Here is a 15,239-nt window from a genome sequence, read left to right as displayed (position 1 = left end):
TTTAATAACTGATATTTTGTATGTCAAAATTCATAATAATTCCAAAAAAATAATTGTTTTTTTTTCATTTCAATAATAAAATAGCTATTTAAATCTGGCAAAAATAATACATACTTATTACATAGGTACCTAATTCATGATTAATTCAATATTCATAGTTAAGCTATAAAGAAAGAACACAAGTGAATCATTTTAATTATAATTTACAGAATTGAGATTTGTGTAAATATTATTACTATAAGATAAAATCATCCACTAGGGCGCCACGACTATTAATTGTGCCACTTCATAATTTAATAACCTAATCAGTTTCACTGTTCACTGTTCAGTAAACGATAAGACACAGCTATTATTATTTCTATTAAAAACAAAACTTTAATTAGGTAGGTATGTATTAGTTTTGTCAGATTTGAATAGATATTTTATTATCAACATGAAAAAAACGATTTTTTTTTGGAATTATTATGAATTTTGACATACAAAATATCGGTTATCAAAAATTAAAATTTTTAATCTTATAACTGAAAGCTTTCACTAATAATTAGATAAGATTGTCATATAAAAATCAGAGTTCCAATTTTTGATTAAGGCATGCGAGATGCAAATCGTATTTTCTAATGCCGTATTGCTTGCCTACTCGATAGTTGTCACGGCGTATGACTTTTATGTGTGCATGCTGTTAATAATTATTGATGGCTCTATAAAGAGACTTTTATGGTAGTTGGGGTTGATCCGTAACATGTTTAAATATTTCTTCACATTTATCTTGCTCTTATGAATTCAAACAGCAGTAGTGAAAGATCATTCTCTAATTTAAAACATATAAAAATAGATTGTGTACTTCTATGGATGGAGAAAGGTTCAATCAACTTGCGTCAATGAGCTTCGAGATTGATATTTTAAGAAAACTTGATTGTCAAAATGTTATTGATAATTATGCAAATAAAATTAAGAAAAGTTCCAGGCATTTAATTTAGATTATAACTTGAAATTTTTTTTATTATTCATTATCTAATTACTTACATTTATACAGTTTAAGCAATTCGTATTTTTATAAAGCAAATATAATATTATGATGATACTTCTTATGCTCGATTTTATTGTTTTCGTGATTATTTATTATTAAATAAGTAGTTAATTATTACTACTTCTAACTGTCAAAATATGATAATATATGTTATTTAATAAGTAAAAAAAAATATATTTTCTTGTTTATATATGTCGTATGAAAACCAAGATGCCCCACAATGCATTCCGCCCTGGGGCCACTACCACGTGCCTTAATCAACCCCTGAGCCTATCTATGTAATAAAATAATGTCTACTTGGTGCTTTTAGATGATAAGTTTATAAATTATAGTTATGCGTCAAGTACTCAGGTGTAGTATTGTATGGTAAGGAGGTACTATGTATCTATGTAATGGTTAGTTATTTTCTTAATTTAAATTATTTTGTCTCAATAAAAGTATTGTTAATGTTAATGTTAAATGTTTGATCTTCGATATAAATAAGTGAAGATTAACCAAACATTTATATTTTACCTGTATTAAATATAAATAAATTAGTTATAGTAACGTTATAAGACGGGGGAGTTACTTTGCTGTTCATACCTAGTAATTAGTAGATCCCTAGGGTATATACCTACAGCGTCATTGAGTGCCATTGAGGTCGTTATAATGGATGGATATCTTAATTTTGAATTCAATAGTGTATATAAAAAACATGTTTTTCATTCTTTGCTATAAAAATTGAAAACTTTATACATTTGTTACTACAAAATAATTTGAAACTTCTTATTTTATCCGCGTATAATAAAAATTTAAGCTGAATTTTCAATATTTTTTAATTGCTGTAAAAACAATTTATTAGAAATGTGTTGTATTAAATTTCCAAGATTTTTGACTTTTAAACATATATTTAAAAAAAATGAAAGATTAAATTAAAACTCGAAGAAGCTGAGGGATATGAGCAACAAATGAAAACTTTAGCCAATAGTGAAATTAAGATACTAATAGGCGACGAACACCAGTTTCAACGAACTATAAAAGTAGGTATCAGAAGAGTAAAAAGTTGAGTATTACAGATATCAACTTAAAACAGAAAAAAAGTTTCAGGTGGTAATTCGTGGATTACACCCTGAAACTGACCCCTGTGATACTAAAAGCGAATTATCCGAACTAGGACATCATGTACATAATGTTACGAACATTACAATTAAAAAAAAAGTTGCCCTAACAATAAGTTTAGTGATTGAACTATTGTAAGGCTTCCATTAATCTTCATGGATTTGGAGCCACAAGCAAACAACAAAGACAATTATGATATTAACAATGTGTGCCATCATATAATAAAAGTGGAAGCTCCAAGAAAAAAAAAAGTGCCGTAATGCAAAAATTGGTCACACTCAAAACTACTGTTTCAAAACACCAAAGTGTGTAAAATGTAGTGAAGGATACACTTCACTAAATTGCCATAAGTCTAAGAAATCAAAGACGAAATGCGGAAACTATGGTGAAGGACATACCGCGAATAGGAAAGGATGCATCACATACAAAAATGCAACAGAAATAGCTCACTCGTATAAATATCAACGTATAAAATATATATAAATAATAAAGCCCCAGAGCATTAAAAAAAGACATTTTGATCCGTGGGGACTTTTTGATCAGAGATGTAAAAATTGTGATTTTCTGAGCGAATTCCAGAAAAATCCCAGAAAAGATCAAATTGTCACCGTTGATTTACACCAAGTTGTAACCTCTTCGTGAAATTTTATAAAACAGCATTTTTCATTGTTATTTACCCGACTTGATTTTTAATAACAAATTGAAAGATATTATCATTTTACAGTTTTATTACAATATAAATTATTATAATCAGTTCCTATATAAGTATAGAAGTCAAGATTCTATCAGAATTAAATGCAGCTATGTATTAATATTTGTATGTTAAATATAATATAGATATAATATTATGCTTCAACAAAATATAAAAAATAAATATGTCATTATATTTTTAGCTGTCTTTTGCCTTAGGGCCTGTTTTACAATCATAGTTTAAACCTAGGTTACGCTTGAACCACTGATTTTACTAGCCGAATTCCGTGGTTTAACCTGAGTTCTTGGGTTTGGTTAATTTTGTATTATTTTCTTCAATGTCTAAATTTGATAAAAAAAAATGTGTTATAATAAATATTTTCTGGGAATGGGACGTGTTGTCTATGTCTCTTGTTGTCAATAAAATTAAGTAGTAAAAATAATAAGAATTTTACACATTGTGTAATACAGAGGGATCAAATATCAAAATAAACAGTGCAGTTTTTAAAGGCTGGTACCTACTTCCTTGTGTTGGTGGATATGTGTTGGTGTCTATAGAGAACCTGGGAGGGGTCTTATTGTGTCGGGCGGTTTGTGACGTTTTCAGTTGTTATACCAAGTTTGGTCCGCAGAACAAAGTCTTCGACTGTGACAGATGTTCTCTGTGCGCCTCTTCTCTTTGAGAGTTGGCTCGTGCGGCCGAACGCTTACATGATTTAAGCATTTGTGGCTTTTTCCTGCGGGGTTACTCAAAGGAAAATCGTCCCCATAATTGGAAATAACTCAAATATCGAATTCGGGAAGAAATTGACGCTATAAGAACCTAACCTTACCTGTCGAGATGTGCCGAAATGCGACCGATAACTTAAAAAATTACCTTCATAAATGTATCGTTGTTCATCTTTCTTATGTTAATTTCAAGACTTAAAACATGAAATGGCATGATGTACCGAATAAAATAAAATAAACCACATTTCTGTAAGTTGCGTCGTTTTTTGATAATAGTCTTTCAAAATTGCACGGTCTGTTTTACCACACTCTGTAATTAAATATTTTCCTGATTTAGTATCGCTACAGTTATTATTTACATAACAGTAATATAAGTATATGACAATAACTTAGTTTAATACTTATATGTAACTTTCTAATTACAACTTAATTTACTTTTTGGAAAGAACATATAACGTTAACAAATAAGGAATACATAATAAGGAACGTCGTTATTTTCATCTTTAACGCTACACAAATGTTTGTTTAATTACTTACAAGATAATTTTATTTATTCATCTATTTATGAATTTTCTGCAATTAGATTTTTGTTATGTCCTTTACATATTGTCCATAGTGGTTCAGATGAGCACCACTTGAAACTGCATAATTATATTAGTTATCTTAGACGTTAGATTATATTCATTATATACATGAACTAAGATGCTACTATATTATACGTATATATAGGTATTAGGTACGTAAAACAATAATACAACGTGATACAACTTAGTGTTGGCATAGATTAAATATATTTAGTTTGTGGTGTGAGTTCCGAGATCGGTACTTGATATAAATTACACTATACATGATAATATACAAAAAATTATAAACTCAGTCTAGGTATCTTTAGCACATAACACATTATTTACTTTAACAATGATTGGAAAAAAAATGATAGTTTACTTAGTAAATAATGAAATGTATCAAAAAATAAACTATGTTAGGTACCTATATTATTATATATATTATATAATGTGTCTATATGTGATAAAAAGATAATAACTATAACATTTTTTTTTCAAACAATGGCTTTAAAAACGAATAAAAAGAAGTACCTGAACAGTGAACACTATATTTATATTATCCAAACATACAAAAGATCAATAATGTTTATTATTAGAAGTCCGCAAGCACTCAAGCCATATAGTTCATTGTGCGCAGATTGCTAAAAATTATAATTTATTGAAACCACATAATATTATATAAAATCATGCCATAAGTGAAAAAAGTAAATGTAAAAGAATATTTTAGTCAAATGAGAAATAAATAACATATATAAATATATTATAAACAATATATTATATGTTATGACAATGATATTTATTAACATGACGCCACTCACGACATATCCACTATTAATGTTGATTTTAAATAGTCAATTTTAATGATATCTTGAGATGAATTAAATGTTTAATCTTTAATAATAGACTTAAACACTAACTTATTCAAAGTATTTAAAAAGTGGCCTCATGACAGTATCAATACCAAAAATGGCTGTTACGCAATAATGTGATAATATATAAAAATTGATTCACACTGGACAAATTTACGAGTAGCTACAGTATTTACAGTAGATATACCTACCTAATATCAAATGATCACACTACACAGAAGAAGAGAAGAGAACATTATCTGTGTTGTAGTGTTTTATTTCTATCAATATTCAATAATTTTGAATAAATAAACAAAAAAAAAAAAATGATTATGTAAAAAGTAATTAAATTATCAATAAGTGTATGCCTTGATAAATGTCTTTTATATGTTAGTAAATATTTGGTAATGCTATTGTGAATACTAGGTCCGTAAGTTTGTTCTTCGCAAAACCACGGGTGGTGTCTAGAGTGTCGTTTTCTTAAGTAGGTATTCAAAATAATAAATACAGTTTTACGCATTCAATACGATCAATCATCTGCTTATTAAAATAATATACTGTAATATCACAAAGAATTATAGATTATAATAATAATCAATAACTACTGCGTAATAGAACAAATTGCTAAAAAGTATTTTAAAATTAAGTAATAAAGATCATTGGCAGAACCTGCACGAACTACGCCACCACCGTGTGTGCCAAATATATTAGCATAACTAAATATTTAAAAAAAAAAATGTGGCAAAGAGTAATAACTACTAGTAATGTAATATTTACATAATTTAAAATATTTGGCAATTAGTTTTTTCTTATAGTTAAAAAATTGTTCTGTAGGTATTATTAATAACTAATAAATTCAATGATTTTAGATTCTGAGTGGAGCGTAAAATTTATTGAATTTATAATTTTTTTTTTCTGTAGAAGCTTTGATTTTAAACTTCAGCATCTTTTCAGGTGGGAAAGTGAATCTAGTTGATACTTTTATAGGGGACAAAAATAAATTACTTTTCTTAATAATTAAGTTAGTAGAACCTAACCTAACCTAACCTAACATATTCATTAACGAATAACCATAGATAGTTAAAATGTTCACTAAATGTTTAAATTGTCATTGTCTATGCATGGATAAATTTTAAAAATGTTTTGACTCTTTTTGAGCTATTTATAGACATTTTACATTTTTTTACCACACGCGGTCTAATATCACAAAAATGTTAACATAAGAGAACATAAAAAATGAAATGGAGATAACTGATGTTTGTGATAACACGAGAAACAACAAAAGATGTACACGATATTGATAACAATAAATGATAACTGGAAAATACTGAGAAAGAGACGTTTCGTGGGTAAGATAGCCTCGAGGCTCGAATGGGTAGTTCTAAACTCTAAGAATTGTGGATGTTATCACTGTTGACAGTAATCGTGATGAAAAATTACATATGCTTGCAGAAAACATTTATTTAGTTTTTTTATTTAGAAATACGAATATTTACAATCTGTATAATCAAATGCAATAAGTAATATATATAAAAAAAAAAAAATGACAAGGCTTAACGACTTGAGGGAAGGGGTTCAGCTACTTCAACAATGCGGTAAAGATAAAAATAAAATATTTGAAAAATATCTAAAATAGAAATATATTTAAATCTTATAGTAACATCTTTAAAATACCCAAAATATACTTCACGTTCATACTGTACATAATATATAATTAGAAATATCATTGTTAATTAAAAATATTTACAGTTAGATATAATATGTTAATATTTTATATCTATATTTGGTTTGTCTATACAATTGTTTAATAGATACCTACGTCTTCAATATTTATAATGTTACGGTATTTTAATTTTTTTAATATTCTAAATATTTAAATTTAGATATAAGAAACGTATGGTTTAGCACTTTAGATAATTTTGCCTTTTATAATTTTTTATGTTCTATCACCAATCATGAAGTTATATATTGTTTACTAAAATTTCTCTCAAGAAAAACTTAGGAATAATTCTAAGTGCCGTATAATATATATTCATATTATGGACACCAATTTCTACTTATAGCTTAATTGCTATTTTGGGGCATCTATGAGTTTAGATATCACTCATAGTCAAATGTCAAAGCAGTTTTTAAATTAAACTACACAATAATCACTTATGGTGGGGAATGTTTTGTTACCAATACTACTATAATACTACTGTATATTATAAAACTTTTGAATATTTTAGATTCTGAGCGGAGCGAGGAAGCTAGTGGTTTTACAATGGTGTTTATTTTTTATTTTTTTTATATCCTGTATACAAAATTTCTACCAGAAGGAGTGCTTCGATTTCAACATATAGTACCTTATCTTTTAAAAAATTGGATCAAGATGGTACTTTAGAGAGGCCATTTTTCGATTTTATCAATAATTATTTAATGCAACCGGAAAAAAACCACCAAAAAATTACGAAAATACCGCTAAAAATGAGATTTTAATTTTTAACGCTTTGTTTATCACCATAGAAACGAATAAAAAATAATAATATTATAACATTAATACAACTTACATGATATAATAATTAATAACAGTATAAAATATCCAGACTGACAAACAGTCTCCGCTCAGAATCGTCTTTCTTATTATGATAGAATATCATTGAATTCAATTTTAATACAATCCATTATAAAATGACCCACTTGTAACCTACTGTACAGCAGAGCGACATCCACTTACTTGCTTTTTTAAAAATTAAATCTGTATTTATATTAATTGTCATAAAATTGCCTATACTATACCCCTTTTATATTATGTATAATGTAGAATTTGTTTTAGTTCAAAATATAATATAACTAGCTCAAACGGCAATGCGTTGCTATTGCTAGGTTGTTGTGATTATACGAGCAGTATATTATCAGGTAGGCAATCTACCTACGGTAGATAAAAAAAAATAATAAAATAATAATAATCTCAAAATCTTTGAGAACATCCTCGGGCCTAACTTCTTCCCCAAGATCTAATACAGAGATCTGTACCAAATTTCATGGCAATCGGATGAATGGCTTAGGAATATATAAAGGACACAGAAATTCGGGTACAAACATTGATAGACAGATAGATCATAAATAGATAGATGACAGTTATTACATTTGAAGATGGTATGTATAACTACTACATAACTATAATGTCTTTATTGACATTGATGAAGTACTTATTTAAGATTCCAAACATATGAACTTATGAACTCATATATGTTATTGCAATTATAATTAGACAATATGTTTCCCAATCAATAGTTTAAAATATTGTCTAATAATGTTTAATGTCATTTGTTATTAATGTATGAATGATTTTATTAATGCCTTAAATAGACTGTGATGACCAGTGCGGATAATTTAAATTATATATCACTTAAATTGTTTATTGTTTAAAAATATCAAATTAGTGGTAAATGGTAACGAATGAGCTGTATTATTCATAAACTAGAACCAATATTAACTTACTTACTTAAACTACTATAAATTTTATTTTTTGAAAACTTATACAAATCAACAATTTAAACACAATAAAATATTATCATCCAATTATAGTAAAACTCGCTTAAGACACTTTCCCGGATAATACGCTTTCTCGTTTTCTCTTTTAAGCTGGTCCCTTGAAGAGCGTCTTGTGCAAGTTTTATTGTATTACTTATGTACTATGATGTACCAGGCAAAAAAAAAAAATCTAAAATTAAATTAAATTGAAAACACAGATCAAAATAATATCTCCAAAAGGTTTAAATTGTAATCAGTGAATCAAAATGCTCTGATACTGTGTTTTTGAAACATTTTTTCTTGGTCATAAAGTTTAAAATTATAGTACAATTTGCTTATTATTTTGTAGTTTAATTTTTTTTACCGAAGGCTTTTAGAAAATATAATATATAGGTTCTACACTTCTACATCATACATTTTTCTAACTTCCACTAGTTTTAACATTCTCAAATTACCAACAAAATCCCATTTGATACCAGAAACAAACCCCAAAGTTCAATATTAAAGTTTCTATATAAATTATATAAAAAATACAATCTTAATCTATAATTATATTTATAGTTAGCTAAAATGTTAAGTTCTGAGAAAAATGAAGAATTTATAGATTTTAGAATTATGTGGTTTAGTTACATAACTATTTTTTCTCTGTAAAAAGTTTTTTTTAAGTTCTTAATAAGTTTTTTACGACATTATTATCAACGATGAAAATTTCATCTTGATGGAATATTAAAGATGTCAAAATTTACTCATTGGATAATTTAATTAAATCAAGGAAAAACTAAAAAAAAATAGTAAAAAGTAAAATATACGATAAGCTGCTTTTGATTTGATTATGTTATTATGTTATATTATTCAATAAATAATATTACTAAAAAATATTTTTTTAATATTAATATTTACAAACATGTTTTAGAACAATAGGAATTCTTCAATGTTCCACTTTTTGGTTGGTTTCTGGAAAATAATTATTTGGTGTAGTTGTTAATTTAAGAGGTCAATTACAATTGGAAAAAACGAAAAACCCGTTGGAAAAACGGGAATATTTACACATCACCTGTTTTTTATAAAATTTATTTTTATTTTGTTGTCTATATCTATACTAATGTATAAAGAGGTAAAATTTATTTATATGTAATAGAGGAAATTTCTGTAACTAGTGAACTGATTTTAAAGATTCCTTCCCTAATTAAAATGTAGGCACACCATCCCTGAATAACATGGATCATAGTAAATCACGACCTTTAACCACTAAATTTTGGTTCACAAATACATTTTGTTTCGATTAACGAAAATCGAATATTTTTTTATTTGTTTATAGGGTTGCCAGTTGATATAGAAAATAAAATAATTATTAATTATTATGATTGGTCATGGTTTCTTTTTGATGGAAACTTAATATAAATATAAATGGCCGAATTTATTTAAAAAATATCGTTTTTTCATGGCAAATTATACGTCACCTGGGGGTAGGCACGCCTAAAAATATGTACGTGCATCGTGCATTCTAATAACTTATTATTAATAAATAACAACAAGACAAGAAACCGTAAGGCTTTTAAAATTGAACTATTTTGTAATTATTTATGACGTTGTTATTTATTTTTAAATTTATAATATTGCATATCATAAATGCAAAGTATTTACATTTTAAACGCTGTGATTTTTAAATGTAATATTGCACACAGTTATATTTGGCTATCTGTTATTCCGGTGAATGGCTTGAAATAAATTTCGAACCAATTTCGACGGTGTTTTCACAAGGTATTGTATTATATTAAAGAAAAACAAAAAAAAAAACGATAGATAGATAGATTAATTTAAACCCGGGTGGTCCATATGCTTGTAGCTTATAGATTAAAAAAACACTACACCGATTTTGACGAAAATATCAGAGAATGTTCTTGGAGATATCAGAAGAGTTCATTGTATAGCTTGAACCACGTTCGAAAATAATCTACCAAGTGCTATGTACAATCATATATGGGCGGATTGCCCATCTCGGTCGAAATAGTTCTCTTTGTGAACACAAAGCGAATTACTCAGGCGCCGATTTGCACGTTAACTGATATAGCCATAAGCTGTGCAGGTACACTAAAACAGAGATACACAGATAAAGGACCTTATTGTAGAATTGTTCATTTTTCCCTGGTGAAGTAGGTACATTTCCAATTTTTTTTGATAATTGAGCTAATTATGTATGTTTACATTATTTTTGTTGTTTTTTGATCATATTAGATTTGATAAAATGTTTTTTCCTGCCTGTTAAAAAAGCTTAAAATAACTTAATATAATGTTTCTCATTAATTATTCTGAAAAAATCACGGTAATTTGTTAAAGGATTGAATTATTTTGGTTTTTATAATATTATTATTTTAATACCAAAGGATTGTAAAAAATATTATACAAGGTTCATCATACATTTTTCTTTGAGTAATTCAAAAATATTAAAAACACAGTCGCAGTTTTAAATATTGTGCGGCTCAACAAAATTAAAAAAGCAGGAAAGTAGGTGTAACTGTTATACAGTAGATGTCGAGTGTAACTCGTCATTGATTTAGTCACTGTAATGTGTTTAATTAGAATTCAATGATAAATTAATGTATATTAAAAACGATTCTAATCGACGATGGTCTGTCAGCTTATATTACAAAGTATATATTTCTATGATTTATCTATATTACTATAATAGTTATTTATTTTACTATTATAGTAATAGGTACCATGATGGGTAGAAATGTAGTTATTTGTTATTTTTGTCAAAACAATTGTATTTAATGTATTATTAATATTTAATTATTATAATAGTATATTGATAACATATATTATTGTTATTAACTTGTTATGCAATTCCGACTTACCATGGAACGGTGTGAATAGGTTCGTGGTAGTGGTATAAACAGATAATAGCATAACATCAATCTAAGTGTTTTCAAAATGTCATTGTGCTTATAAAATAATATTATAATATAGGTACATAAAGTTACAAGCCCCAAATTTTTGAATTACAACTAAAATCGTTATTTTTCGTATAAATATAAAATTTTGCCCAAATGTGAACTTTAAATGTCCAAACATTTTAGACTTTTTGGTTGGCAGAAACAGAGAAAATAACTAACAAGGAACCTTGAAATAAATTTTCAAGCTTTTGACGGAGCTGAATTTTTATTATCAGCTTTTATAAAAAAACAAATCCCAAATTTCAAATGTCCAAAAATAACTTTAAAAAATTCAAAATATATTGAAAATTATAAAACATATAGAAAATGCTAATATAAACATTTGATAAAAATTTCAAGAATTTACAGTTATTTGTTATTGAATTACATCAAAATATGAAAATTTGCTTTTAGAGCAATGAAACTGCTTCAATCTCCACTTAAATATCTTTTCTTGTAGAATAGTGAATCTTGTTGGCATTTTGGCGTGTCAAAAGGAAAGTTCCTAGAAGTTTTTAAATCTAACAAAAAAAAAAATACAGAAAATGGTAATGTTTATACAAAACCAGAGTTTCTTATTTTGTTGTAATTCATAAATAAATAACGGTAAATACTAGGAACTATTACGAAATGTTTATATTAGCATTTTCTATAGGTACATGGTAGTATTTTAAAAACATGTTGACTCTTTTTGCAAACAAATTTGTCAAGGCTCAAACGATATATAATTAAAATATCTAAGAATTTTCAATGATTTCACACAGTCGACAGTAGTAGCGATAAACAATTGTATATGATTTCGAAAATGTAAAAAACTTAAATATTTAAAAAATCATTTAGAATGAATATAGATTTATATCTTATAATAACATCATTAATATACCCAAAATATAATTAAAATTTATAGTTTGGACTATAAATAATATAATATTATTAATATTAAATATTTACAGTGGCGTAACTGGATAAAAATCTAGGGAGGAGCAAAAAAATGAATCTCCAATTTGGCCGTTACTGTAGTCATAATCGCGATTTCAAGATAATAACATGTTCACGAATCATGGATAATAATAGTCATGAATGCAATTATTGCGATAACCGTAACACTGACAATACGTCACCATAATATTATTCAACAAAAGAAACCTAAAATAAATATAAACTTTTATAAAGTAATTTGACGAAAAATATATTTTAATATTATAATATTATGTTAACAGTCTAGTTAAGAATACTTTTTAAATGTGGATTATTTGGAGAGGCAAAATGATACTTTTGCCCCCACAAACATTTCTGGGAGTGGCAAGTGCCCCTGCTTGCCCCCCCCACAATTACGCCACTGAATATTTATAATTGGTTTGTATATAAGATTGTTCAATAGATACGTCTTTAACATTTATAATAATATTATTTTGATATCTTAAATTTAAACTTTTTAAATATTTAAATTTAGATAACAAAAACTGGCATTGTACGGCACTATAAATAATTTTGCAAATTGTAATTTATTTTTGGTTTCTTCACCATAGCGTTTTTAAGTTGATACAATAGAGAAATGCACTCAATTATTGTTTTAATGATAATTGTATTTAAACAGTTTTTAAATTTTAATAATTTTTAATGTATTACCCAGTTGTCTGTATAACAATTTTTGATCAAATAGCTTGAAAATTAACACAAGGTTCTTCATAATTTGTATATTATACTGGAATTAAAAAAAAAGTTTGTATGTTAATGTAAATCTACAAAGATTTTTCATATGCGTTTAATGTTAGAACTTTGACGAAATTTGTCAAAATTGCGAAAAATTATACCAGGGACTGAACCTTTTGAACTTATCGGTATCGGTTCCGGTACTGGTTCTCCAAAAATAAAATACATTTTCTGATTAGGTTCGGTTATAGTTTTTTGATACAAAATAATACGGGTATCGGTTCCAAATAATTTCGGTACCGGTTCCAGACAAATTTAGGTACTGAAAAGTATAATAATTTTAAATACCTATCCGGAATGCAGGTTTAATTAATAGTATGATAAATGTTAGTGAACCAAAAACTCATTTGATCATACATATTCTATACACAAAACAGTAATAACATTAAATTATGATAAATGAAATTATTTTATTTTTAAACCTAAAAGATTTAAAAATTCTGTTTCTGTTCCGGTACTTTATTTATTAAAATAAAGGTTTCGCCCCGGTTCCGCTTTATAATATTTTAAAGGTTCCGGCTGTAGAACTGGTTCTTTTAGCTTCGGTTCCAGTCCCTGTTTTAAAATTCTTACTAAAGGTTTGAAAATTAAAAATGTAAATACTTACCTATATTTTATACAAGGTTACTCATGAGTATTTTTAAATGAAATAAAAAATTGTTTTAGAACTGAGTCATGTATATTTTTATGAGCGATTGAACTTCACGTTTTAAAGATATTGGATATTTATGCATAAAATAACAATTTTAGTTTTTTTATTTTTGATCAAAAATAATTATTAATGATAGAAATTTTAACATTTCACTATACTACTTAAATTATCAAACTATATTCACAGTGTGATTGTAAAAATATCTAGACTAATTTTAATCTATTTTATAGGTAGTCATTTTAATTTGTTTATTTTTGTAAAGTGTTTTTAATAATGTTAGGCTCGATTAAAATTTTTAATAATGTAATTCCAGGTTACTCATAAGTAGTTCTGATACCTAACGGCTAAAAATCTAATTATATTGTCAAGAATATATTTTTCATAGACATTTGAATTACAATAAAATTGCATATTTAAACATAGATATATAAAATAATAATATAGTATAATAATACTATACAATACACCATCTTTGATCAGACTCATTATATTTATACAAATATACAATGATATTTTATTCACATCCATCACAGGAGTTGCTCAAGGGCGAGGTAAACTTGAAACTTACGACTATATAGCAGAGCGAGTTCACTGGTGTTTATAATTGCATTTCTTGATTAAAATTTTAAGCACAAGCACTTGACGTTTTAATATAAGACTCTCAAGACTGAATAAGCATAATACAGGTATATATTTATTATAGCCATAATATTATATATATTCAATTAATGTTTAAAACACTTTTATCTTTAGTTATTTATATTATTGTAATTACTAACTGTCGGCTATCTTTTTTTAAAAATTGTTTATAATACTAATTTGAGCATTATAGTAAACTGCTCATCTTGGTTGTTATTTGATTGCATTCAAATGTATAATAGTTGTAATACTTAATACGTAAATAATAATGCACCACAGTGCCGAGTTTAGCTAATCAAGATAAGTGCACTACACTGTTCGCACTTAATTTCATAATTCTGTCACTCTTTGTTGTAAGTAATAGGTATAATATGTATTTATTTATTTTTAATTAAGATAAAATTAATTTATCATAATATTAAGGGTTTTAAGATTATCTGGTTATGAATAGAGCAAGTAAGATAGAAATACAATTATTTTTAAATTTTTATACTATACGTATAGTAAGGTACCTTTCTGGACCGAGAAAACTAAAAAACGTCCATATGTTCAATCAGAGCTTAATATATTAAACTTTCAACACATATTGTATTATTTTAATATTTAAAATTATTCAACAGATATATAAAATACACATATATTCATTAAAATTCTAAAATATCAACGTATCTTATAAGTTTGGTAAAATTGTTAGAGCAAAAAATTAACGCTTTAATAAACTATATTATTATATAGTCATACAATTATATTAATATTCAAACTAAAACATGTTTTATATTTATAGATGATGAATAAGAAACAAGAATTTTTTTTCGTTAGTTATTT

This window comes from Acyrthosiphon pisum, chromosome X (assembly GCF_005508785.2).
Source record: "Acyrthosiphon pisum isolate AL4f chromosome X, pea_aphid_22Mar2018_4r6ur, whole genome shotgun sequence".
NCBI lineage: Eukaryota > Metazoa > Arthropoda > Insecta > Hemiptera > Aphididae > Acyrthosiphon > Acyrthosiphon pisum.
This window is presented reverse-complemented; position numbering follows the sequence as displayed.